Source organism: Amblyomma maculatum, chromosome 10 (genome assembly GCF_055883805.1).
Source record: "Amblyomma maculatum isolate TAMU_Amacu chromosome 10, ASM5588380v1, whole genome shotgun sequence".
NCBI lineage: Eukaryota > Metazoa > Arthropoda > Arachnida > Ixodida > Ixodidae > Amblyomma > Amblyomma maculatum.
In genome coordinates, this window is record NC_139353.1 from 91,137,012 (window position 1) to 91,164,706 (window position 27,695).

Here is a 27,695-nt window from a genome sequence, read left to right on the forward strand (position 1 = left end):
AAAAAGATAAACAGTGATAAACTCACACTCCAACAAAGGGATGAGCATCTCTATAACAATTGGAATACTAAAATCTGGCTTGGGGGCGAGGAAACCAAAAAAGTATTTTAGGAAACCTGCAGCCAGAGTAGTCGTCATGTAAGAAAGACGCTGCGCGATATCACATGAAAGACTGCTGCCTGCTTACGGATGCTTAAGCTTTGAAATGAGTCATTGCCCTTGTTGTTCAAGATAGTGCTGAACATTTCTTCTTCGTCCATATGATCATATGTGCGGTAGTTGTACAGAGCCATAATCCAAGTTCTGTGCTTTAATAAGTGAAAATTATACAAGAGGAACAAACGGCAAGGCAACTATGGTCCGCGGTTACAGTGTATTCAAGCTGTCTCCATGCAGATGTCATTGACAAGGCAGTTCGAAGTCTGATGACTAACAGGAAGACGTCCGAAGAGTGTTCAGTAGGGAGTGCCTGAGTAAAATGTATTTGCCAGTCAGTGAGAAAAGAGTGTCTGAAAAAAAAAATAGAGGTGTAGTTGTGGCGACGGTCACACGCCCAGGAACACAAATGCCGCGATATCGAAAGTTCACAACAGATTCTACTTGAATGGGCGGACAGTACGTCGGCAGCGCATGTATAGGAACGCGTGTGTGGATTTTTCTGTGGTGAAGGTCCAAACGCTGACGAGAATCAACCATTACGCTAACACAGATAATAAATCGTTGTGCGCGTAGTTGCTGAATGAAAGGTGGCGCCGACGCGCTGAAGAGTCTCGATGAAGTGTAACGCATGAAGTGTCATGTCCCCTGAAAGTGGATGATTGATACTCATAATGAGCTTATACATATAACCGGGGAAACCAAATGGATTAGCTGGGTTCGAATTACCGGGGCGAATAGTTGCAGGTTGGCGAAAGCATGAGTAGAGCCGTGTCTAGTGGGAAGTTGATAATTTATATGAGTTAACATCCGAAGCAGCAGACGCTTTATTTACTTTTCGCTGTCATCGAAAAGCAGCCGCCGCGGCACGTATGAGATCCCAAAGTCCTGGGTACAGCAGTCGGCCATCTTACCTAATGCGCCTAGTGACGGGGCCTGGTCGGAAAGATCCGGAAAGCTGGCCTTTGGTAATCCACTGTGCAAAATTATTACATCTCATGTAATGGCGTCATGATTTCGCAAAAAGGTTGAATCCCAACGGCACACTTACGCAGGAATCTACTACTTTTCACCATTCCACAGCTTCGTAGCTGGCGAGACGCATGACTGACAAACGAAGTCAGATATGGCCTTGAAGAAAGGGATGTTAGTTCTTGAGCTACAGCTGGCGACGCATCCGCTGCGGTATCCGACAGGCGTTACTCCGGATGTGCGGCCTAGAAACTGATGCCGTTCAGGGTAAAAACGGTAGTGTGTGAGGACAGCCGCGTCGACTCCTTAGTATAGGGTGGTCTCAGGGGGTGGGAAATTTAATGAGCTTGAGGACGCCAACACGTATATATATTTTAACAAACTATCAAAATGCTTGGCACGATGCATTAAAAATAGAACTCAAGGTGCGCGATATGAAAGGGGCATAACGTAAAATGCTCTAAACCGCGCAATTAAGCTGCAGCTCGGAATGAGAAAAGGCTCATCCTGACGGGATGGGGCCCATTGCGATGTTTCCATACAAGGCTCCTATGATGGTTATAGATTGACGGCTAGTAAAGACGAGACCCTCGGGATTCGGTCGAAACGGCCGCGATCCTAGATGTAGAAAGTAGTAGTAATTTTTGTAAATCTGATGAAAGACGGCTGAAAGCTGACGGGTGCACCTGCGGTGAGTCGAAACCAGGTTGCTTTTATTATTTACCAAATAAGCGGTGGCGCATACCCACACGATAAGATCGAAAAAGAATTGAGGCGATTAGAGAGTTTATGAGATCTACTTCTAAAGCGAGGCTGTTTCAGGTGGAGCAAAACACATTTTTCTCGTCTAAATTGTGGTACAGGCTTTGGCTACACACCTCTCCTAGATGGATGAAGTTACGGCGAGTATGCAATGGTGATGAAAGTTTCCTTTGTGGCAATACGAGTGCAAATTCTGGTAATGCATTCACTTGTATTCTGCAGCATTCTGATAAATAGCTTGACTTGACTTGGATCATTGGTAACTTTTCCCGCCGCCCCATCAGATTCTATACTACCTTTTTTCCGGTAACAAATTTCCACCTCTCCCTCTTATGTCCTTGGAAATATTAGGGAGGCTCAAATTCCGGCATGTGTAAATAAGGTACCTGCCCCTCCGCCAGTTTCGCATCTATTCTGTATCAGGCCGCTGAAAACAATTTGGTCTGCCGGGATTATATATCTTAGAATCTGATTTGGTTCAACCCCTTGTATGCAATTAGCACAAGCAGAATCCAGCCTTCTTTTTGCTTACAGCGTACTGTATGCATCGAGAAAACTTATAATCTCAATAGACACCTAGTTTTCCTATGCGCGCCCCACCGCCTTTTTGCACAGAATCGCTAGTGAGGCCTTCGTAAATCTCTGCAGGCATCATGTATAATTACATCGTGTTTAGCCAGCTGATCTCTATTTATTTGACTGTTTGCTATGTATTGAAAAGTGCTTTTGACGTTTCCAAAACGCGAAGAAAATCGGGAATTCATGTTCTCACCACCAAGCAGCTTTATTTATTTAAGAAAATGTTTGAGACAAGCAATATATTATAGAAATGTCCAACACAATGATGAATGTTTTTACTGTGCGCCCATTGATGTCCATCGCACTTGGCCAGGAACTAGAACGTAGCCACGTGGTAAGGGTTGGCTGGGGTCTAAGCATGTTCCTGCTCCAGAATTCCACACGTACTTGTAGCACCGGCATCCCGGAGAAGGGCATCGATGTATAGGCACGGTAGGGTCGCACTGCAGGTAGAGAAAATTTCGCGCTGATTAAATTGTAAGGCATTGTTCAGTCAACAGCTGTCAGAACTAACGGGAATCATTGTATCTTAAACACGAAACCAGCAGTTTGTGTTTGCATTGATATATACCTGAGCTTCATCCGTAGAGCTTTAACTGATGAACAGAAATAAAGTTCTGGAAACAATATTCTTTACTAACATTGTGCTCATCTACCGACTAAATGACCCATACAATGACTGATAATTAAATTTATATCACCATGTTTATACAACCGATTTTAAATAAAGTCATATCAGCCAGTACAGCTACTGCTGTGATATTTACAGCATTGAAGGAAGACCCACAAAGTTTGTAGTTTAAATAATAGCCTTCGTTCCTGAAAATACACATAATCTGTTTAAAGTCTGGTACATTGCCTTAAAATTGCATACAGCCGCAATAAAAGCTTTGAATAAGAAAGGCGATTGCAATTTTTGAGGAAATTACGGCCTTCGAGCTATGCCGTCTTTTTTCTCTAAATCTAAAAAGAAAATTGTAGAAAAGGTTCTCAAGTTTTGGTGATAAACACCTTTACTTCGCGAAGTAAATTTGGTTTTCAAATATCAATGGAAATAGCCTCTGAACAAATGGATTACATTGTAACAAAGTGTGAGACGAAATCTATTTTTAGCGTAGGTTTTCTCGACTTCTCGATGGCGTTTGATCTAGTGAACCACAATTCGTTTCTTATGGAAATAGAACAATCACTATACACGGCAAAGCATGAATGGATTTAAAATCTCAATTATCTCTTAAGGGACAGCTTGTTTATTAAAATAAAGCACATACTGAATTCAAGCCTGTCGTCGACGGCGTGCCACATATTAGGTCGTTCATTCTTCAACCCATGTCTATAGACATTTTTAGCATGAGCGCAACTGCAAAGTGTGTTGTATATGCCAAGGGTACAAGGGCTTTTATTTCAAAGTGACATTTATCACTTTAATATTATGTGCAATAAAACAGTTAATAAAAAGATTCCAGATTAAAATATTTCGAAGCTAATTCTTTGCGCATAATTTATGTAAACAGGCGCAATATTCTGCGGTACAAACAGGCGGTACAAAAATACTATGTCTTGCGAAGTGCATATATCTCACAATATACCGTAGGTCACCCTGATAAGTGGAATTGTTTGTCCCTCAATATACATTCTTCCGAACGCATCAAGGCTGAACTTTGTAAATCGCTTTCTCATTCTCAAATGAACTTCTGCCACTTAGTAACAATTACTTATAATACCAATTACTTATCTTGAGTGCCTGTACATTTTGAGTGCTATACGTTCACATATTCAATGTAGCCTGGTGAGCACAAAGTGCAAAACGTTTCCTTCATAGTAGTGTCATGGAAACACATAAATTGAGCAAATAACGTTTCAGCATCAGAATCAAGCTTAAAATTCGTGGCAGTTTGGAGTTTGTCTAAAACCCGGTTCAATATAGGCAGAGGGTGTTTGAATTATATCCTTTCTACTCTGTTAAACAAAAACCAATTACTAACTTTGGTCAATTCAGCTCATCTAAGTCATCTGCTGGATTTGCAGACTACGAAGAACAAAGCACTTCTAATGTATATCTGTGTTATGACTGTGTGTAATGTCTCGTGTCCATTTGTATTTTTGGTACATAGTACTATAACAGATGTATTTAATTTATCAATGCTTTCTTTTGGCTGTCGGTATGTATTGTACTAAACTTTGTCATTGCCTGTGCCTACCATTTTGCCGCTTCTGCCGACAAGCCAAAGGGGACTTTGGCAAGCTGTGCCCCACAGATGTTTCTGCAGCTCCTCTGTGTGTAGGTTTAAGTAACGTAAAAACTAATAAATCTTGATCAATTTGAATAAACTATCATATATACGTTATAACAATCACCAAACATTCTAAACTCAGCAGTATTGCTCTGTCTTAGATATTACTAAGACATCAACTAATGAGAAGCATATGTCACTACAAAACATTCACTCTGGCGTTAGCGTTTCTGAACAGTACTAACGTACATATCACAGTATTGTATACAAGAAAATAGCCTGGCTTCATTTCCTGCGTGGGCTGCAGAGAGAGTACCCCGTCACTAATAAGCTCTAAAACACATCGGAAATATATATGATATTGTAGCGAGGAACATCGGCAGTGACACGATAGGAGCCTTCGCGCTAGGCCAGCAATTAAATCATCTTTCACACTGTCACCATGTTGCGCCATCGGCTCACTTGTCACTACGTAACATTTTGTGTGCGTCACTCCTATCCTTACCTTGTAGCGCCGAAGAAGTCCGCACGCCGAAACCAATGACCGATATCCCGTGGATATCACCGCGCAGCTACGCCATGACCCTTCCTGCCCAGACCCGACAAGCCTAAACTACCCCCGGTCAACCCCTTGCCCGGATCTTAAGACATGTCACAGAGACCAACCGACCGGAGCAGAGACCAGACCAAAGACCAGAGGGACATGTACACGCACCCCCCTCCCCCCCCCCCCCCCCCCCCACGGCGCCCGAAGCTACCTCGAGCCACCGGCTCCATGGATGCTTTAGTGGCGGATGGTTGAAAAGTTCCAGGGGAGAATGATCGCCCAAGCATCAGTCATGGTGGTGGCAAGCAATTTTCTTTAATCTCCCTATATACTCAACATCATGCCGTCATTGACTGCAATGAACCGACTGGATCGACCGCTCGGTGGCCCCAGGGAATGTTGCGAAGAAGATCGCTATTTGCGCGTAAGGAGCCCTCGCGCAATGCTAGCCGCTATATCATCTTTCACACTGTCGCCGTGTTGAGCCGCTTCCTCGCTTGGGGCCACGTAACAGTATTTGTTTCACCGGGGTAACCTGTTGTACTACCCGATTGATTAAAAAAAAAAGCGCCGACATTTCTGACAAAATTTCAACAGTTGATACTGAATTGATACGATGCCACCACCTTTACTTATTGGGCTCTTCAAATACATCTCACCCTAAAAATTAAGTAGTAATGGTGATTTATATTGGCCTCACCACAGTGGCTTCAAAGGAGAAAAATCAAATTCACGATTTCTGGGAACAGACAGTCGGGACTGTTGTTTTCGCAGGGCTCGTTTAGCGGTTGCAATAAGTCTGAAGTATAGACGAAGTCCTTCAGTGTCGACTACATCAATCCTCGTTAATTTATAAGCATCCGTTGCTGTTAATTATAGAGGGGAATAATACTGTATGCTGACGATCACGCACTTTACAATAATAAACTGCCGAAGTCCCCATGGTAAAGAGAGGGGGTTCTAGACAAAATCTTTAGGTATAGCTATTATCCAACATAAAAACCACATCTTTAGTGCATTTGTGTACTTTATGGCCGAAAAATTGTCCGCAAATTGAGGAATGCACACGTTTCTATTATGTTGAATGCAAAATGCAATCTTGAAACTACACACACAGCGAACGAAATTTCACTGCAGTGTGTGAAGATCTCGTTTTGAAACGCCGGGTTTGGCCGCTAATACACTATATATGTTCTGGGGCGATGGATTGCTTTTTTTTTTTTTGCTCTAGAAGAAAACAGGGGTGCACTGTAACTTTCTTGTAGACAACACGATCCGCCGCCTCGACGTTTCGAGTGCCATGCGCGTCCTCTTCGTAGTAATAATGGACAACTGTACATCTTCACATACAATTACAAAGTAAACAATGTTCAGTCGATGGAAGGAAACAACAGAGTGCGCTGAGGAGAGAACAGCACAAAGTAGGGGAAAAAGCTTTCTGGATATGCTGAAACCCCTCCAAATAAAAATATTTTTCAAACTGGTTATTTCGTTTGAGCAGTTCAGATCAATAATTGGTTGCTGCAAGTAGATAAATTTATTCCTTTATTACAATGTGTATGTATGCATGTATAGTTATATACTTGTGCGTGTCTGTGTATGTGTACACCTATTAAAAACCTATCCTACCTCACTAAAGGGGCACAAGATTTTACAGCTCAGTCGTTTGGAGTTACTGAGGAAAAACAGTGCTTTACAAGAACGCTAGCATAGATTTTTTTGCTGCAACTATGGAGTTAAACCGCACTCTACCTCAAAGTGTGATATGATCGATTGCATTATAGTAAAATATTGATCTGCAGCAGGCATTTTCGAAAAATATATATTCGCTCTCGAAAAATATAAAGTATCCCGTGAGCGGGCTCTACGTGCGGATGGGCTTAATACAGACGAAACAGGTCAGTGATAGCGAAAAGTTATTTCTTTCACAGAACCCTGTATTGCAATTTGCATATATATATATATATATATATATATATATATATATATATATATATATATATTGTAATAGTAAATTATATTACAGGTCAGCGTTCCGGTCGAGCGCTCAAATAGTAAGCGAGATGTGCGTCTCCTTTATCCGTCGTCTTCTTTCTCAGCACGCCCATTTCGACTTGCACTCATTTTTATGATAGTCACGGGGCATTGGCGCTACGCCACAATTATTCCCGGGAGCAAAATAGGCGTCCTGCCGACTCGCGAAGTAGACGCAAAAGGCGAGTCGTAACAGGGCTTGAGGAGGTGAACGTGCACCGTTTCACGCTCACGGCGACGCATATCCGACGTTAGCGCAAGCGCTTCAATATTGTAGTTCACTGGTGATGTGTGGCAACAACACAATAGGACCGTAGTATTAGGAAGCAGATTTGGCAGAGAGGCCGGCGGCGGTAAAGAACCCAAAGCCACACGAGGGAGTCAGTGGTTTATGAAGGAGTTGGACATTTCAGTGCGTGGAGGTACTTTCGATGACTCTGATTCTAGTTTGTGAATTATCGGGCGAGCTGGCGTCATTCTTCGGCACATGCCGCTTTTTGAAATATTGTGGTCGATTCGGAGATATCAGGGCGATAAGAGAGCACAGTGTCCAAAGTAAACACTGTGCTCTTCACACTGTGCTAGGTTCACAGCCATAAGTAAGAAAAAAGGGGGAGAAGCCATTCGTGCTATTATGCAAGTATTGTAGCCGTACGTGACAAACGGAAAAAGCTGGTCCCAGTTTGAGTGGTCGGATGCGACATACGTGGCCAGCATATCACTAAAGGTTCGGTTTAAACGTTCCGTCATGTGTTATGTCGGCGGGTGATACGCCGAGACACAACTGTAAATGCGGCACTGCTGAAGGAGGGCTTCGACGGTTTTGAGAAGGAAAACACGGCCAGCGGTCACTGAGCAATTGTAAAGAAAGCGCGGTGCAGAACGTGAAGGTGGAGGACGAAAGACGCAACGTTTTGCGCCGACGCAGAAGGTAAAGAAGATGTTTTGGAGTAGCTGCTGAGGTCGTTGACAGCCACGATGACGCAATGGTTACCAGCTGCAGTTATTGGCAGTGGCCCGTAGAGATAAATACCCAGACAATCGAATAGCGGGCTGGGACAGGGCAAGTGCTGCAGCGGAGCGGTGTATCGGCGTGGAGGGCAATTGCGAAGTGGCATTCCTGTCATGCGCGTACGTAATGACGCACGAAGCAGTACATACCCGCCAATAATACCGAAGGCGAAGACCAGTGTGTCTTCAACACTCCGGCATGGGCACACTGAAGGTCGGCGTTAAATGCGACGCATATGTCCGAGCAGAGGTGCCTAGAAATGACGTTAATGAAAGTATTCTGTTCGGTAAGAAATGGCGTCGCGGATGGCAAAATGACGAGCTTGGCGACGAAGTTCCAGAGGCGAGATGTATAGAGGGTGTAGATATAAGCGTGAGAAGGGAAGCGAACCAAGGGATCGTCCTGTATTCATTCGGCATGTCGGGAATCTATAGGGAAGTAGAAGGAAGTCACCTATAGTGAGCGCTGTAGAGACAGAGCCACATTGGAGACGTGGCCTAGACAGGGCGTAGGCACTAGAATGCATACGACCAGAGTGGTAGGAAATCTGCAGCCACCGGAAATCTATTACGAATCGAAATGAACAGTCAGGTTTCTCAACTACAATCGTCGGCGCTCCCCGAAGAGATTTAAAGTGCTCAGCAGTGCCTTTCTCGATCAACTCCTGGACCTTCCTATCCATTTCCTCTCTGTGTGAGCGAGGAAATCTATACACCCATTGGTACAGTGGCGGTGAGTCTCCGATGAAAATACGCTGCGTAATCACTCCGCACCTTCCCAAATCCAGCTTTGGTGCAGCGAATAGGTCGCAGTAACGATGTAGGAGACTCTCAACTCCTCGCTCTAGGCTCTCGATATTAGAGAGGTCGAAATGACGAAGCGCTTATTTATCTTTCCCTTCACTGACAAGTCTTGTGGAGCAAACTGCGGCACCCGTCATATCCCCCTTAGCCGTAGTACAAGTAGGCACGCTTTCGTTTTTCGGCAGGCGGGGCTCTTCTTCCGAGTGGTTTCACAAGCAGACAGGAACCCTTTTCTTCGACCCTACAGTGACACAGTCCGCCACACTCAATCTTATTGCGAGCCCTTCTATACATTCAAACACTCCTATGTACCCCTCATTATTATGAGCCAAAATCGCGCCCACACATATTATCTAATTAATGTTATCCCAAATGTTCTGAGAGCGACACAACGGCTGCGGACACGGACTTGCTGACGTAGCCTAGAAAGTATTTTGCCGTAATAAATGTGCGTCTTACATATCTCAGGCATCTTCTATGAGCCCAAAAGCCTTGCCCCTCGTACATTGACCTAAAAGGAAAAAAAAAGAGCAACGGAATTCATCAGCTGCTAAATAAATTACGAAACTAATGGAAACAACATGCAATGTATATGACAACACGCACAGCTCTAATTCAAAGTATTATGCCAGGAGCAAAAAAAAAAAAACTGTCTGTAATGTATTAGTGAATTCTAAATTTGGACTACGTTTTGCTTCGGAACGTTGATATCTAAAAATGGTAATTAGGCGCAGAAAAATATCAGTCTTAAGGCGAAGAGAAGGGTGAAAGAATTAAGCGTTGATGACAAATTGCAACTTTCAAATGTTCACTACGGACCGTTTTTTTGTTTTATTCAATAGTCTTGCAAGAACATTATGTACAGATTATACACTGAACGATGGAATATATGGCTTCATCAGCGACCTAGTGTAACCCAAGTCATTGAAGTCAGTGGAAGGTACTTGTAACACATGCATATAATCTAAGATTCTGCTGCTGTCATGCCCGCTTTGGCAACCACAACAGGGATCTAGCTGATTCGCCATAATAGTTAGGGGAAAAGATACCGAAAAGGAATGTGACCGTTATTTTCTATAGGTTCATATACCCGCACCATAGGAGCTCGCACCAAACCAACGAGTAATAGGCGGCTAGTGAAAGCCCTTCGTCTTCCCTAGCACCCTCCCTAGAGAGGGAATAAAAACAGCTCAACAGGCAACATGCTAAAAAATCTGTAATGCGTTGCACTCCATATTACGGCTTCCCTATTTTGTGTCCTTCGAACACAATGCGCCGACCTTCCGGCCACTGAATTCCTATGCGCTCTCTGTAATCTTAGTCAGGTCCTGGAAGAGTTCGCAAGTGGGGAACACCGTGGCTCGAATCGTCAATTCATCTACTTTGTCTCAACGTATGGTATCACAGCAACGTCGACGAGGCCGTCTCATGTGACCGATACTGATTCTTTAAAAGAGCCAGCGAGACACGGGATCGGCAGTGGGCATAGCAGCCGCACAACCGGCAACCTGCTGAAAAATGCATTTTGCTTTGCACTCTAGGTTAGTAATTATTTTCTTGCTAAATGCTACCGCAGTGATGACCGCTGTTTGCTTCTGCCCTGCACACTGTCCATGATGTGTATTTTCAGTATGATACCTTGTTTGCTTAGCAATATTTTACGAAACTGCTGCAGAAATCTCTTGCTGGACAAGGCAAACTGCAGTCTCCTATTCAGGCAATAAAGTGAAGGCTTCTCAAATTATTATGGAACAAAACACTTCCTCCCTCACAAGTAAAACTGAAATTGTTGAAAAGAAATTATCAACTCTTGCTTCACTCGGCAGCAGCGTAAATGATTATGATACAACCCTATCTTGACTAAAGAAGCAGCTCATTTTTTTATTTAAAAAAGTTAACGGTCTTGAAAAAAGCTGACGCAGAAATAATTGTATAGTTCATAGTGTAAAGAGTTTGGTACAGAGAGTACTGAGCTGCTTTAAAAGACAGCAATAGAAGTATTCGTGAGCATGTTCCACGTAAATATTAAAAGTATCGAAAGAATACACAGGCTTGGCCGAAAGACCGAAAGTAAGACATATTCGGTTGTTGTCAAATTTCTAGCATACCGTTGTAATGCATCTGTACTGAGGGCATGGAACCAAAAAAGGACTGCAAATATTCTTTGTCTCAAGATGTTTCGAAAAGGGTGCGTGATGTACGCAAACAGTTACGAACAGTCGCAACATAGGAAAAGGCAAATGATGCGAAAGTTAAGCTTCTTTATGATATGTTAAGCCTTGGTGGCGTCATGTATGGATGGGACGAAGATAATGCCTATCCTTATCGTCTCGAAGGGAAGGAAATGAATTGACAGATGAGAACAAACCAACTGTCGATAAAATTCTAAGTGCTAATTCTCGGCGCATAGCAAATAAAGCTTCAGAATCGGGGGGACTGTTTTTATTACATAATCTCGAAATTGCTATTCTAACTGAAACATGGCTGATGAACGGAAATATATGACAACAAATTTGTCGCGCCTGGATTTAGTCTGTTTAGAAAAGATCCCGGCACAAAAAGCGGTGGTGCGATTTATTTGACCATTGCCTATAAATCAAAGATAAACATGAAGATACCGCTGTTTTCGCGTGCCCCTATAAAGAAAGGTAATGACGGGATGACGATGAGACAGACGAAGGTCGTTTCCTTTTTTTTGGTCACTGACACATATTTGACGGTTCGAGAGGAGAGCGTGCAGACGATAAACTCTTACCCGCTATTCAACACCTGAAGGATCGTGCTGAATACGTTTTCCATTATCAAAGTAGAAATTACGTGGGAAGGGATAAGAAGTACGGAGGATGTCAAAGTATTAAAAGGATTAAGACAAGGCTGTCCTCTATCACCGGTGCTGTTCATGCTTTATATGATAAACCTGGAACGGAGGATACAAGACAGTAACCTAGGTTTTAACCTGTCATATAGATTAGGTGGAAAGGCGGTAGAGCAGCGCCTCCCCAGTTTGATGTATGCAGGCGATATTGTGCTGCTAGCTGAGAGTCTGGAAGATTTGCAAACTCTAGATAAGTATTGCGGAGACGAAGGGGACGCTCTAGGCTTCAGTTTCAGCGCAGATAGGTCGGGCCTGATGATTTTCAACGGCTCAACTCATCAGGGTCTTAAAATACAAGGCCTTGAAATACCTAGAGTAGCAGAATATAAATATTTGGGGGTATGGGTAAACAAAGGATTGGCATACATTGAAAAGCATGAGCAATCACTTAAGGCCAAAGGGCGATAATGAAGCATAAGGCATTGTGGGGATACAATAGGTATGAGGTATTGAGGGGTATTTGGAAAGAAATTATGGTGCCCGGACTTACTTTCGGAAATGCGGTTTTATGCCTAAAATCAGAGGTACAGTCGACATTAGAAACAAATCAGAGATCCGCTGGACGATTAGCACTAGGTGCCCACGGCAAAACTACAAATGAGGTGGTACAGGGAGATATGGGCTGGGCATCTTTCGAAATACGGGAAGCTCAGAGTAAAATATTATATGAGGAACGCCTGAGGAAATTGGACAGTAACAGATGGGCAGCTAAGGTATTTAAATACCTGTACTTAAAAAGCGTTGACTCACAATGCAGGAAAAGAACTTGGAAACTAACTAGTAAGTATGCTAGTAACAAGGACGGAGAAATAAAGAGCATTAAGCAACAGGTGAAAAACACAGAAGGTAAAAATTGGATAAATTCGATGGAAAAGAAACAGAGTATGGAATTATACCGTAAGTGGAAAATGCAGATCAGGAAGGAAGATTTCTTTGATAACTCAAGAGGCAGTGCCCTACTTTTCGAAGCTAGATCAGGGTGCCTTAGAACACGAGGCTACAAAAAAAAATTTAACAATGGAGATGACACATGTGCTGTATGTGGAAACTCCAGTGAAACAATTGACCATATTATACTCGAATGCAATGGTATCCAACCGGAAGTTGATGCAGGCGCAATCACTGTTCCTGAAGCTCTGGGGTTTAGAGATAACAGTGGCCGGGTGAATAAACCGGCGGTGGAAACTAGCAAAAAACGGCTGGAAGATTGGTGGCTTAAAAGCAGAGAACTGACATAATGTTAGTAATGTAGGAGCAAAATTGAATGAATAGAATGATGGTTTAGTTAACCATTCTAAATCAATAACTACGATATATGGAGAAAAAAGAGCATGATAGCTACTGCTACCACCCCGTTTCAAAGGGGACGCTCCTATATTCCATCCATCCATCCATAATCTTTCCAGATGTCTCTCTTCGTGTTATTTGCGCGATGGTTTTTTTTTTCAAACGTATCTCGAGTAGTCAAACTCGCCCCTACCTCCTCGTTGTTTCGTCAGATGCTTCTGGCTTGTCACGATGAACCATTGCGCGGTCATTTAGGTTTAGCCCGCACGCTTACTCGAGTTCGGCAGTCCTACTAAGGGACAAAACTTGGTGCCACTGTTCACCAGTGCGTCAGATGCTGCCGCCAGTGCCAACGCCGTAAGTCACCATCCCTCAGACATGTCAGTTTGTTGCAGCCCATTACACACCTGCTACTCCTTTCGACTAAGTCCTATCGATCTTCTGGGCCACTTTCCTAGGTCTGCAGCAGGTAACAAATGGGTAATAATTGCAACCGACTATTTACGAAGCAAGCGGTAACGAAGGCAGGGGAACGGGTCCCTTCTTCTGATATCGCCAATTTTTTCATGCACCAAATTATCTTGAGGCATGGTGCCCACCATACGTGATTACTGACAAAGGCACAGCGTTCATGACACAGCTTATTCGAAACGTGTTCGAACTCGGCCTCACAAGCCATTGCAAGACTATGGCTTATCACTTTCAAAGCAATGGCCTGACGAAAAGATTGAATACGGCCATCGCCGATATGATCGCGATATATGTGTACGCGCAGCACAAGAACTGGAATGAGATTGTACCTTATGTGACATACACTTATAACACCTCCATGGAGGAAACGACTCGCTTAACTTCGTTTCGTGTCATCTACAGAAGAGACGTCCAGAAGATTTTGGACGCCATGATATCGTGCAACTTCTGAAGACAAATTGTTGGCGCTGGAAGCAGAGCTATTCCCCTAACCCGTTAAGGAAGCGTGCCAACTTGCGCACCTCAACATTCAGCATAAGCAGTCTGTGGATGCAACCTTCGATACCGGCAAGTACGTTATGCATCTGGGGAACAAGTTTGGGGTTCGACCATTGTGAGACGTCTGGGAAGGTAGAAAATTTTGATGGGGCGATACTTCGGTCCCTACAGAATACTAAGCCGTGTGAGCACATTGCCCGACTAAAACCCTACTTTAACAAGTGATGTGTGATGCCGTAGTGTGACACCGTGCGTTGATTGCCTTGCACTGCTTCACCTCCTGCTGCCGCGATTTTGCTCTTTTTGTAGAGGGATGAAATAACGCCACTTGGTGCACCAGCTGGCAGAGAAAGAAGGAGCTCTCGCAGTTGGGAGCTATAGACTAGCGCTTACCACAGGGCTGTCTCTCTGTGAAGAAATGTGTGTGAGTGGGGAGAATTTGATAAAAGACGAAGAAGGAAAACCGCGTTTGGAGAAAGAAGAAGAGGAAAACATGGAGGTTGGCTCGAGGAGCGCGAGGCACGAGCAGGAGAGAACAGGCGAGCAGTGGAGCCGATCGGTGGTGCATGGAGCTCGGAGCGGTGCGTCTTCTGCCAGGCCTGACCCGGGGATCCAGACCTAGGGCCTACCGGCTGCATCCTGTCCTGTTCCTCCTGCTGTCCCAGGCGATCGGGCCCGGGAGCACCACAGCTTCAGTTCATCGCCGCTGCTTTAAAGTCAGTTCGTCACAGGCACGGGCGTTCGGCGCCGTGCTGGACCCAGGCACGTCGGGGAGACTTGCCTCATCGGCCGTGGAACGGCAACCCGAGGCCTCGCGCCTCCATTGGGTCCCGTCCGGTGGCCTAGTCTTTCGCTAAGCCTGCCGAGGCCCTAGGTCAGCGACCCTACAACGCTCGACCAACCGTCTATACCGACTTTCCTCCCTACCCAACTAACTGGTGACTGTAGACAATTTTGTGTTTAGTCTTCGTCCTACTTGCTCGTCCTACTCTCGTCCCGTCCATGTGTGTACATAAAATTATTCGTCGTTAAATTGGTCGGTCTGGTCATGCATTTAGATTGCTGTCTCTGACTAAGCCACAGAACAAGGTGGCCAGAAGATTTAAAGAAAAGAACCTCACACTCTCTTTTAGCCGAGTTGTCTTTTCTCTAGGTATTGTCACAATATATTGTATATGACGGCATTTTTGAACCGCAAGACGTCACGTGTGATCTTACGTCGGCATCAGAACCACGCGGAATCGCCATGCACTGGAAGAGTCACATATGAGACAAGCACCGAGCAACTCCTGGAGCGACTCATCGCTGGTTTTTCTTTGGGCAGCCCTGATGGGCCTTTCGTTAAAATTCCAGGGCAATTTTTCACCCGTCATATAGGTGCCGCAACAAACTAGTAGATGTCTTATCTTTGAACATCTCGTCAAAGTCATTCAAAAGCGACAACAGACGGTCACGTTGGCTGCCGTAACAGCTCTGGCGTCGGCCAATAATTTCCGCATTTCACATCCAATCTCGGATGAAAATTATGGTTACAGATCTCCGCCAGGGATATAGGCCTTGACGCAGAAACTCGCTCTCTTCATCTGCAGTTCCTAGGTTTCTATGCAGTGTGTTCTCCGACCTCGGAGAGAGAGCACCGAGACGGACTGACATAACTTAGTTCGGTAGAGTACTCGAGAAGTGCGGGTCAGCCGTGTGCGGTAAAAAATATTTCCTTTTAGCCGGATGGGCTACGAATTGCCTTAGGGGGGCACTCATGCCTTCCAAAAAAAAACATATTGGCAATACCTACTACTCGTGAGGTCTTCGTCAAGAATATCGGCCTACAATACCCGGTAGTGTACTCCATACAAGAGAATAAAATACATTCTACGCCCACTCTGATTCTGGCGCACTACGAGGAGAAAGTTACCACAGGAGCACCCCTCAACGCTAGCTGGCAAGAATTGTGTCCTTCGCAGTAGCACTCGAACAGAGCTCCGTCGGAGCTCTGAGGAGAATTCGTCTCTAATGAACGAAGTTCTTTTGCCGGCGTCCACAACCCCTGAAATGCAGCCGTGACCACTGCGAGGTCAACAAAGGCGATTGCTTTTTGTTTGTGTCTCCATTCATGTACGTGGGCGCGGCGGATATGGGAGCGCTTTGGCAACATATAAAGAAAGGCACGGATGTAGATGTTTCTTGCAGCGACGCTTGACCTGTCGCCTCGGTACTTGGGCACTTAGACCAACTTGCCACTCACGATTATCGCTTGGTGCAAAACCTTCTCGCAGGTCTCAGATCTCTTGGCCATTCAGCCGTACGCGCTTTGTCATGGCTGGGTTTTACCATTGTACTTCGTGGGGGCTTTTACCATGATATTTCGAAAATTTCAGGTAGTGTGATACCAGCCTAATGCACCTAATGCATGTACAATTCCAGATTGCGATCAATTCGTTCGCTGTCGAACTGGCTTGCAAGAGGGCGCTTTCACGACCTATTGTGGTCATGCCCCTTCAAAGACATCCTGGCTCGGGGCGGTCCTGAGCCTTTGGTTAGAGCTGGCATTACGAGCCGCTTGAACCAGAGCTCCAACTCCGCGTGCTTTGAAGGCTAGCTCGTTCAAGTTGCAGAATCTATAGCAGCTCAAATCAAGAAAGCCTGCGTTGGCTGCTTGTTGGCAGAGTTGTTGCATCGGTCGCACATATTCGAGAAGCGCTTCATCCAGCGCTTTAATTTCAGCTGCAGTTCCCGTCACAGCAGCAACTTGTAGTAATATGAAAGGGCTTTTTCGTAGACGTTTTCATAAATTAACCGTAGTACCTGCGGCATGGGCTACCACCTTTTCCAGCCGGAGGCTTTATCAGCTACTGTGATGGAAAGACAATACCTAAGAATCTCCGTCCGTATCGTTAAGGTCGCTCGCCAGCTGCTACCGACGGAATTTCATCGCAACAACATTACCTCTCTGCTTATCGTTTTAGTCCTTGTAAGATGCTGTCGGCAATCCGATTCGAAATCCGACCTAGCGTGCTACTTGTAACATCTGCTGAAAAGCGTCTACGAGAAGGCTTGCGAGGTTTTATCTCTGCAGCGTATATATTGTATTGTATTAGCGCTACACGGACCTGCTTGGGGCGCAGGCCGCCTTTGCTTTCGCCTACGAATTGGAACCATGTTGGCTGGCCGCTAGAGCGTTGCAATTCCGGAATTTCAAATTATTCCAGGACTTAATGTCAAAAGGAAGAATGGAGATGCTAGTAACGCACGCAACTATCGTGGTAGGAAGGCCTCTGCGGGAGTCACCATTATTATGAAACATTTATCTTTCATCTAATTTCACTATTGGGAGCACAATGATGACACCGAAGTTTACCCGGGATTACCACCAGTTTGGTTGTGCCACCCAATATTTAAAGTGGGCCGATTTCAACCGATATCGATGTCCAGCCTTATTACATTATGGCGACAAGACGGTGGTTTCCAAATTTGGTCTCGATCGGTTTGAAATTTTGCTTCGGCAATCCAAAAATGTTACCCCGGACTATTTGGACCAACAGTGTTGTCCAAGTAAATCGGCCATTGTGATCTGGGCAACCTCCAAATGTTGCTTTGGCCAGCCCCAAAAGTTTATCTGTGCCAACGGATGAAAACAGAATTTCACTTTAATTTTACTATGGCAAATACAAATGGCGATTTCAAAATTTGGCCTGCGCAACTGTAAATTTGCCCGCGGTCATACTTTAAGTGTAACCTCAGCAAATTTGGGAGAAAATAGATATCGAGCGTAATTTTCAAATGTGAACACGATGATGACCTTCAAAGCAAGCACCAGACTAACATCGGCCGATTTCTGTTAATATTGTACTATATAGGTTGTGAACATAATTATTTCAAACTTACACTATCAATAAAACCACAGCGCCTTCTCACATTGTAGAATATATCAAATCTAACACTCGACATTCAGCTCTGGCACCGATGAACCGCTACTGAGTGCTTTAAACGAGGTTCAGGGGTTGTCTAGACTCCGTCTTTGGGCTGCGGGCTATCGTGAATCTTAGGACCTTTCAGTGCAAGATATGCTACGCGATTCTGCTCTATCCTGCGTGGTGTGCTAAACACATCTTCGGGAGAAGAAGCAGTAAGTCCAGCTGCCTACTCTGCGCTTGCAATATATGAGTGGAGTGAGTAAAAGGCTCGGCTATGTGACAGTAGCTGGTAGTGCAGCTCGTGACTCCAGTTTGAGGTGCGCTGCGTATCACCCCAGCCATCTTGCGGTGACGCCAAGGCAGACGTAGGCAGAGACAGGCAGAGGTAGGCCATTGTCCTCTCTACATGTGACCCGCGTTAGTGGAGTGAGCTGTATTTGAAGCCATTTGCTGGTATATCGCGCAGTATTCCAGAGTTGCCTGGCTTTGCTCGCATTTCAAAAGCATCTGCGCTTGCGCCTTGTTATATTGAAGCGACTGGCACTGAAAGCCGGTTCCATCTCTATTAGGCCTGGCATGCTGGGTGGAGTTCCCGTGTGGTACATACTAACGCTTCCCGCATCCACCGGAGGGATAGAAGGCACGTTTAGCTGACCGCAAATCGCGTTGCAACAACGATCGTTCTGCTTTTCGGGATATTAAGGCGAAAGGCTTGCTACGCTTGGGACCGTGCGCAGAAAGTGTGCTTCCGCACAAGGTGTTCATCCTTGCTAGCGCTTGGACGAATAAAAGGAGGAGAAACAGCATAACACGTGCGATAAAGTAGAAAAAAAAGCCGAGAATTCAAGTTTGGTGCGTCTAGTGTAATGAAGTAATTAGAACTACTATTGTCAAATTTCCGTCAAAAAAAGGTCGGACGTCAATATAGTCCGGACACATGGACAGCCTGTACGTCAAAATAGTAAAAACCGTAAAATTAGGTTAAGAACAGCGGATTTGTGTTGCGTTAGATTAAGAAACTGTATTTTAATGTAATTAATGCTTACGATCACTGAAGGATGCAAAATTTGGGTAACAAATAAACAAACTTGGAAGGTGACATCATATCGGTGGGAAGACATCGATGGGAAGACATCGATCTTGCAAAATGAGTACACAAAGACATGATTTTTGAAATAAATTGGAAATTTCTAATTAAGCGTAACTAATACTATAAATCAGCAATTAATCTATTGGAACAATTTTCGATCAAAAAGGAAGATAGTTCGATAGCGACGTCACACCCCACAAAAAGATGCTGCAAATGAGTACAAACACGGGACATTAATACCGTGTCGCAGAAGCGCTTACTGCATCTTAGAAGTCTCTGAGCGCCTAAGATGAATTTTTACCAGGATTCCCAGGCATGATGTCTAGGACACTAGTTATGCTTTTGGCTTCGTGAATTACGTATGGCGGTTCTCTCGGCACCGCATTTGTGGTAGATATTGCCAGGGGAAGACTACCCAAGATCTCTTGAGCTCTCCACAAAATTGACCGACATCGTCAGATCCGGGTGTCCATAGCGCTTGCTGATCATGGGTGTTCTCAGTAATGTAGCACTACTCCCTATTGACACTGCAGTTGAGAACCGTGCTTGCAGGCCAGGGATGGAAGACGTCTAAGATACTGGGTCTCTGCTTTCAGATTCAGAGGCCGCGCCGGTAGCTTCACTTCGCATGAGCTCCACCTCCTCCTGCTTCCGTTCTTCGCTGCTCACATACGTCACATGCTAGAAACGCCTATCCGACAAGCAATATATTATATCTAGAGGAAACATTGTCTCTCCAACCATACATATTTATGAGCGTTGTATTCTTCGGGTGTCGGCATACGTTGTAACCTTTGACATCGGCCAAGTAATTCGCTCCAAGCTGCATTTATGACATTGGTAATCACCGGCGACGCTTCGATTTTTCTGTCTGGATCATTAGTGGCATGATTTAGATAGGCTGGTTTCCTCTCTACTACAAACTATGCCAAAACTACGTTACCTGGCCGACATTCCACGCATGTGTTGCTGTCAAATGTGGCGCAATAAAGGCTGGAACCTCAGTGGACGTGTATGTAGTCGGCATAAACTGAATCAAAGCGCTATCTACTTTTTGTAACACACATCGTCTTTTCACATCTTGAGGAGCTAGGTTTAGTTTACACACCTTTCTGAGACGGCAGCCTCTAGTGATTTGCTATTTGTGTTATTGGGATCATGCGCTAGCTTCACAATTGATTTATAGAATAGTGTCTAATCTAATCATTTTCAAAACGGTCTCGAAAAGTCATTCACTTTTTATTCTAAACATATTCCTATTAGCGAGAGGTGTGTTTTTCAGTCACCGGCCACGATAATCTACTTGTTGCCCATTGATAAAGCGGGGAATGTCCCATTAGATTCATTCTAATTTGTCGAAAGTGTTTTGTGGGGAGGGCTATGGGGTCTGAGTGTGTAATTCTTGAGGAAAATGTGCATGCATATTGTAAAGGACAACAACGCAGGTCCAAACTCACAAAGAGGAAGAGCGCTTTGCATTCAATGCAGTCGACTGGCTTTTGAAAAGTGTCAGAGCGCTACTGTTGAGCTAAACTGTGGGCGCTTACAGTTTCCAAGAAGGCGTCGTTTTCCTCTTCGGCGGTGCGTTAACGAGGCCTCAAGTCGAGCAGTCTGCATCAGAATGCTTGCGCTCGGATTTGTACACGACCAAAGAATAGAATGTCTGAAGCCGCAGACTTCAATGAGCAAGAGAGCTGGAGGGAGCCATAGAATTTGGGGCCAAGCAGTGAGCATTGTGATCGCTCAAACCATCAGTGGTTTTCCGTATATCTAAAAACAAAATTTTGTCGTCTTCCAAATGATGGCATGACATTTTTGGTCGTCTAATTTTTGGCTGCGGGTTTCCACAGAGCCGGGCTATCGCAGGCGGTAACTTTTTCTGTCGGTTATCCGTACGATGACTGCTCCTAGGTCCGCGCTGCTTGCGTAGATATGAATTTCATTCTCGGCGCTTTCATCTTTTAGTGCAGGAAGGCACTGTAGTGGCGCTGAAGTTCCTTCACAGCTTTCGCGTGTTGCTCTTCCCATTTCAATGCTACACCTGCTTTTGCAAGCTCTCTCAAATGTTCGCCTTTACGCGAAAAGCTTATAGAAATCTATCAGCAATAAGCGCAAAATGCAAAGAATCCACTCACATCGTTCTTATATGAAACAAGATGAAACTCAGGAATAGTAGCTGTTTTCGTAGGCTCTTACACAGTAAGAACAGCCCCTCGTGTCCGAAGTGACATTCTATTATGACATTCTATGCTTTCTGACAACTTGGTACCGTAAAGCACTGTGCGAAGCCTGTTCTCACGAACTTTAAGGTTAAGATCCTTAAAATGACGTTAAAAAGCCGAAAATCATTACGTTAATCTCGAAGAGGCCTTCTGGTTTCATGAAAACGGTCTACTTATAGATTCTTTCGTCAACCTCAATTTGCAGTACCCGGTATTCAGCTCCATGAAGAAGAAATACTTCGTTTCAGGGCCGGTTTAGGGTTTCAACGTTACATGGTAGCGCAAAGCCGTCCTTCTTAGTTACCTTTTTCTAGCGGCGATAATCTGCGTAGAAGCAAAGTGTGCTTGATTTTTAACAAGAATGACTGGTGCCCCTAAGAAGCATTTTGATGGCTCGATGACGTCATTGCGAAGTAGTTGCCGTATTTGATCGCGGTGTCCTGGCGTTCACGCAGTTACACATAGTAACACTTTGTAAGAGTTTTGATCGTAAAGGCTTTGAAGAAGAATTCAGGCGTCTTTGTCTGTGAACGTGGAGTGGTTACTGTCAGGATTTTACCTGATTCTCGGCTTTTTCGAGACTATACCCTGTGTCTACTAGGGCAGTAAATGTGCAATCGTCGACAGCATACTCAAGGCTGCTTGTTGACGTCCTCGCATTGCGCTTTGGCCCATGTGTTCTATATATGTATATATGTATATATGTATATATGTACCGCTGCGTACTGAGGTCACGGCCGGCTTGCAAACGCCCTTGTTAATTTATTGGTCGGCGATGTCAGCATTAGTTCTTGTCGCGTACCCATCCAGGTTGTGATTGCTTTGAACAATATTCTGTTATTGCAGCACCGTCACTCGTGGTCGTATTTCACTTTGTGGCAACCTGACCTCCGAATGTTACTCTATTTAGCTTGCGCGGTTAGGGAAAGTTCCTTGCAAGTAACTAAGGACCGCCGACTTGAGCCATTTACTTAACGGCGAAGGAAGCGAGTACCAGCTGTATGACAAGCAATATCCCCAGTACGTGTAGTCGATATCCTGTTGTCTCTCACCAGGGACCAGGGAGGGTAGTGGGACGTTGATAGCGAACCCACGAAGGCCGAATCGTCTTTGCGGGCAGTGGCGTAGAACCTGGCCGGCCTTGTCGCATTGGAAACAGAGAAACCGATTCCATAAGGTCCTCCATGTGCCGAACGTATTGGGACAGGAGTGTGGTTTGTAGGTTTGGGAGGCGGGTCCAAGGAGTGTCATTCAGAGGCGATTTCTCAGTTCTAAGGGGATTGTAGGAACTCGTCGGAACTCAGCATGACGAAACGAAGCAGCACTTTTTATTGCTGGAGCGTGTTGCATCGGAGTTGTAGCCTGGTTGACGCCCAGGGCCTGCTCGACAGCTTCTTGGGCGATGTCCATGAGTGGTGCCATTTGTTCTTGCGTTGTTGGTGAAAATATTGGGAGCAGTTCTTCGCTAACGATGACGCAAATGGTTCCTCCAAATGTTCTGTGTTCAGTTAAAATGCTTCCCACTGGATGCCTAAGACGAACTTGGAGGCCTTATTAGCAGACCTCGGCACCTAGTCTTTTCTGGATTGAGGCTTCCTTAACTGTGTGCAGGTGTGGAAGGGCTTCGCTTGACGCCAGCAAACAGTTGCTCTTTGGCGCCTGCATAAACAACCTCTGACCTGTCAGGCAGCGGAGGTTGCTAAGCACTTACCCTGGCCTTGTTTAAAGGTAGACCGCAGCTATTGAGGCTAATTTAGATGCCCTGTTAGAGAAACTAGTGCGTATGAAATGGATGTTAGAGGGCTTCGTGAGGTTAGAAGACCAAACGATACGTATTCTCTAGTAAATGGAGAGCATGTATTGTGTTATTGAGATTTACTGCAGATGGGAGATCTGGAAGTAACGCGAGATCTGCAAATAAGCATATATCTGGCATTATAGATGAGTATTCTAGGGGTAGCTTACCTAGTAAAATACTGGCCACCTTTTAAGCGCAGTGCCTGGTGTCATCGACGATACAGGAATCATGGAAGAACGCAAACAATATCCTCATTCATAAGAAAGAGACCGCTAAGGACTTGAAACATTACAGACTAATCAGCTTAATGTCTGTTAAATATAAGGTATTTACCAAGGTAATCGCTAATAGAATCATGACAACCTTAAAATGCAACCAAGCAAGGGATCAAGGAGGTTTTCGGAAAGGGTACTCTACTATAGATCACATCTGTACTATCAACCAGGTTATAAACAAGTGCTCGGAATATAGCTAGCCCTTATACATAGTATTCATCAATTACGAAAAAGCATTTGACTCAGTCGAAACCTCGGCGGTAATGAAGGCATTGCGAAATCAGGGTGGAGATGGGCCGAACGTGAAAGTGTTGGAAGATATAGAAAGGGACTACACAGCAACCATAATTCTGCATAAAGAAAGTAACAAAATTCCTATAATGAAATATGTTAGGCAAGGAGAGACGATTTCTCCACCACTGTTTACATCTTGCTTAGAACAAATATTCAGAGACCTGGAGTAGGAGCAGTTAGTGATAAAGGTAGATGGAGAATACTACTGTGATCTGCTATTTGCTGATGACATTGCCTTGCTAATTAACTCAGAGGATGAACATCAAGGAATGATTGATGACCTAGGCAGGCAAAGTACAAAGGTAGGCTTGAAACTCAATATGTGGAAGACTAAGGTAATGTAAACCGCCTCGTGAAGGAAGAGCAGTTTAAATTACGCAGCGAAGCACAGGAATCAGTAGGCGAATATGTCTAATTAGTACAGGTAGTAAACGCAGATCCGGACCATGAAAGAGAATAAGATTGGGATGGGGCGCATTTGGCAAGCACCCGCAGATTGACTAGCAGCTTGGCGGTATCGCTCAAGAGGAAAGTATATAATAGTTGCATCTTACCTGTACTCACTTATGTGGCTGTAACATGCAGGCTAACAAGGTGGGTTTACTTACGTTGAAGACACCGCAGAGGTGTATTGAAAGAAAAGTGTTAGAGGCAACAATAAGAGATCGAAAGCGTGCAGAGCGGGTCATAAAAATTACTCAAGACACTAACATTATAGTGGAAATCAAGATGAAATGGGAATGAGCAGGACATGTAGTGGGAAGAGGGGATAACCAATGGTCGCTTAGGGTAACAAACTGAATTCTAAGGGAAGGAAAGGGTATCAGGGGAAGGCAGAAAAATTGCTCTGTTGGCCATGGCCTTTGTAATTAGCATTGACGGATTGCATATGTTGAAATTGAGTGAATTGACTTTACAACTCAGCTATTATTTAAAGGCGTCTATGCCGTTGGCTCGAGCCGCTACTGCAACCACAGCCTCTAACGTCAAGATGTAAATGGAAAGCACAACGTTATGGCTCGTCCTGAAGGCTGCACGTAAAAAGATTCTGTCAAATTTTTAGTTAGAAGCGGAAATCTGTCAATACATGTAGTGACACTATGCAACAAAATTGTGCACTAGAGTCAATACGGAACAAGGTATCTCCCAAGCGGATATTCATAGTTTGTGCCATCGCCCGCCTCATCGCTTCCGGTTTTTAGCATCACAGTAGCTATGACAACTATCCAGGCACAAGCGAGTTGTTTTCTCTGCTTTGTTGATCAAACTAGTGCCTTCACACTAAACCTGATGTGAAACTAATTGCCGATTCCGACGCATTTTGTTGTCGTTTCATCTCAAGAGATGCTGTATACTACCTTCACAATCAAAGCTTTGGAACTGTATAGCAAAGATGTAAAATAAAACAAAAGAAAATGAACTTGGGTAAAGAAAATGTCATTTGGATTGCAAAAGGTTTTCAAAAAGCACTAGTTCTCATCTGGGAAAGCCGTTCTTCATCTTCGACATCACAGATAACACCCTCAATCGAAAAGATATCCCATGCATGAGAAGGATGTGGGTTCGATATGCGAAGGGTGGCCAGATAAGCAACATGACTTTGAAGATTTGCAGTCAAATAATTGTATTTGCGGTAGGCAAGCTACCAGAAAAGGTTAGAACAGTTGACTTGTAAAGCTGAGATCAAGTTGGTAGGCAAGCGCTAAAGAAAAGGTTGGTCAATGAACAAACGTCGTTAATTGTAATAAATTAGAAATCAAATCAAGAAACAGAAAAGGACCCGGACCAAGCCTGTAATACTAAGGGAAGGTAATCTCTTGCCTTCGTGTGTAACAGAATGGCTTCCAGGAGAAGGAAAGGCCGCAGGTAATGCAGAAATCTAGCTTCTTTTGGAAAGTATTGATGAACAAGATGGCCACAAAAGCTGAAATAGGCCTAAATTAGAAGACTATTGGAAAATGTATAGGTTTTAGTCGCTGCGATCCCGATTACGGATCTATAGGGAACGCTATTCGATGCGCGAAAAAGGAAGTTCACGCAGAGGGTCATGAAGAGGTGGTGTGGTTGTTGCAAATGCCGCAGTCTCGAAGCCTAGAGAGGTAGTCTATCCTCCCTTGCATACGTGCAAGGAGCAATAGGTTTGAAAACTTGTTTATTGCCCTTTGAAACTCAACCCTTCGAAACCCTAGCCACAATTATCCTACCAAACCCATCACGCTGAGACAGTACACCTCTGTGTCTATGTTTACTACTGCAATACCCTTCAGACATCGTAACTTCCTCGCCTCGATAGGGTTTCGTCCTTGAAGCGAGGAGATTAAACAAACCGTTCCTTCTATAAAGTACGTGAACTGTTGTAAGCATGGAGAAACATTAGCATTGCGAAACCGAAAGCTTGGAAGTCTCTTGTATTGTATTGTCTTGTATTTTTGTTGTTTACCAGTTGTAATTATGAAGGTATAACCAGCTAACGTAGTGGTTTCTGCCGGTCACACACTTAAACATGAGTCATCTTTCAAAGAGAGTTATTCGTTGATTTTCGTCTACCCATTTTTCAGCGCATATATCAAGCATCTGCGTTTTGTTTACCATCGAGGAATTGATTCTGTTTTTGTAAAGTCACGACTTCAGAACTTGATTCTCGCTCAAGCAACAAAAAAAACAACAAAAGCTGGCTGTAATAATAGCCTCCTAAAACACAAAAAGCCTGCGATACCCATTTATGAAACCTTCTGAGCTGGCTGACCTGAGCACGTAATGCTGATCATGCTAATTTCATATCCCCATTGTCCTCGTTATTGGAATGTTCTGAAATGAAGCATAAATGTTTAGCTTTGCAGCTCCCTTTTGTTTTTCAGTGCCCATGTATGCAGCGTGTCACACAATCGTTTTTTTTTCACGTTACTTGGAATATAATAAATTGCATTATATTAAATATACATGCATATACACAGTTACAACGTGCCAGAGCATTAGTGCGAGGAAAGGAGCTGCACAATATTCGTGGACTTTATAGAATGTAGTGCAGAAGCTGTGCAGACTACCGACGTGCTCACATTCGAAGTACCAAACAGCACATTAAATAGTGAGAACTAAGAAATTATCTGTACAAAATCCAACTTGAGATCACGTAGTGGTAGTTACATACATTTCATTCGGCCAGAATCCAGTTATGAGGATGTCAATTGTAATTGAATAGAATTTTAGTTCATCATAAATTGTTCTCGACTGTAGAATTCATCAATTGTCATTGGAAGGTGTTTCTGCATGTATTTATTATCTCTAAATTGCGATGCTCAACAAAATGTTACAGACAAAATATTAACACAGCATCAGCAACACAGAATAAGAAACCGTTGTGTGCCGCCTAAATTGAAAACATTGACACCTTCCTAATTGGCAGCGGGGCCGCCGCTCCGAATAGAAAATATACAAAATATCAGAGTCAACAGTTTTTTGTTATTTGTGCGATATTTTCTAATCAAGTGAAAAACCGTACACAAGCCACTAAATACTAGCTGGTACAAATTATCAGACCGAGATTTAAGAAGACAAAAAATATGGAGTGAATGTTTCCAGCCGATAGGATCCGCCCAGGAAGAACATGGTCGTATGCTACCATGTATTGGCTGGAAAGCGAAATTTCATGTACAATACTTGAGACATGTTTCCTGATTTTAACTATTACTTTCTTAGCTCAAATGTGAAAACTTCTACTTACTCCACCGTAGCGTAAATGCTCATGAAAGAAAGAAAAAGTGCTGGAAATTTCATCGCAGTTGCTTAAAGATCTTCACAAATACGTCCTGCAAATTGAACCCAACTGCAGTCGTGATAGAGTATATATACAATATATATTATTTTAAATATGGTAC

At 44.1% G+C, this 27,695-nt stretch overlaps 2 long non-coding RNA genes across 2 annotated transcripts; both read right to left on the bottom strand.

The window, feature by feature from the left end:
* Positions 1–311: 311 nt before the first annotated feature.
* LOC146176996 (uncharacterized) lies at positions 312–1,254 on the bottom strand. The gene is made up of 3 exons (XR_014701249.1): positions 1,208–1,254; positions 1,071–1,132; positions 312–509 (listed from the first exon to the last, which is right to left on the bottom strand). It is a non-coding gene; the product is annotated as an uncharacterized LOC146176996 (long non-coding RNA).
* Positions 1,255–2,655: 1,401 nt separating this feature from the next.
* LOC146176997 (uncharacterized) lies at positions 2,656–27,695 on the bottom strand. The gene is made up of 3 exons (XR_014701250.1): positions 27,542–27,695; positions 9,559–9,610; positions 2,656–2,912 (listed from the first exon to the last, which is right to left on the bottom strand). It is a non-coding gene; the product is annotated as an uncharacterized LOC146176997 (long non-coding RNA).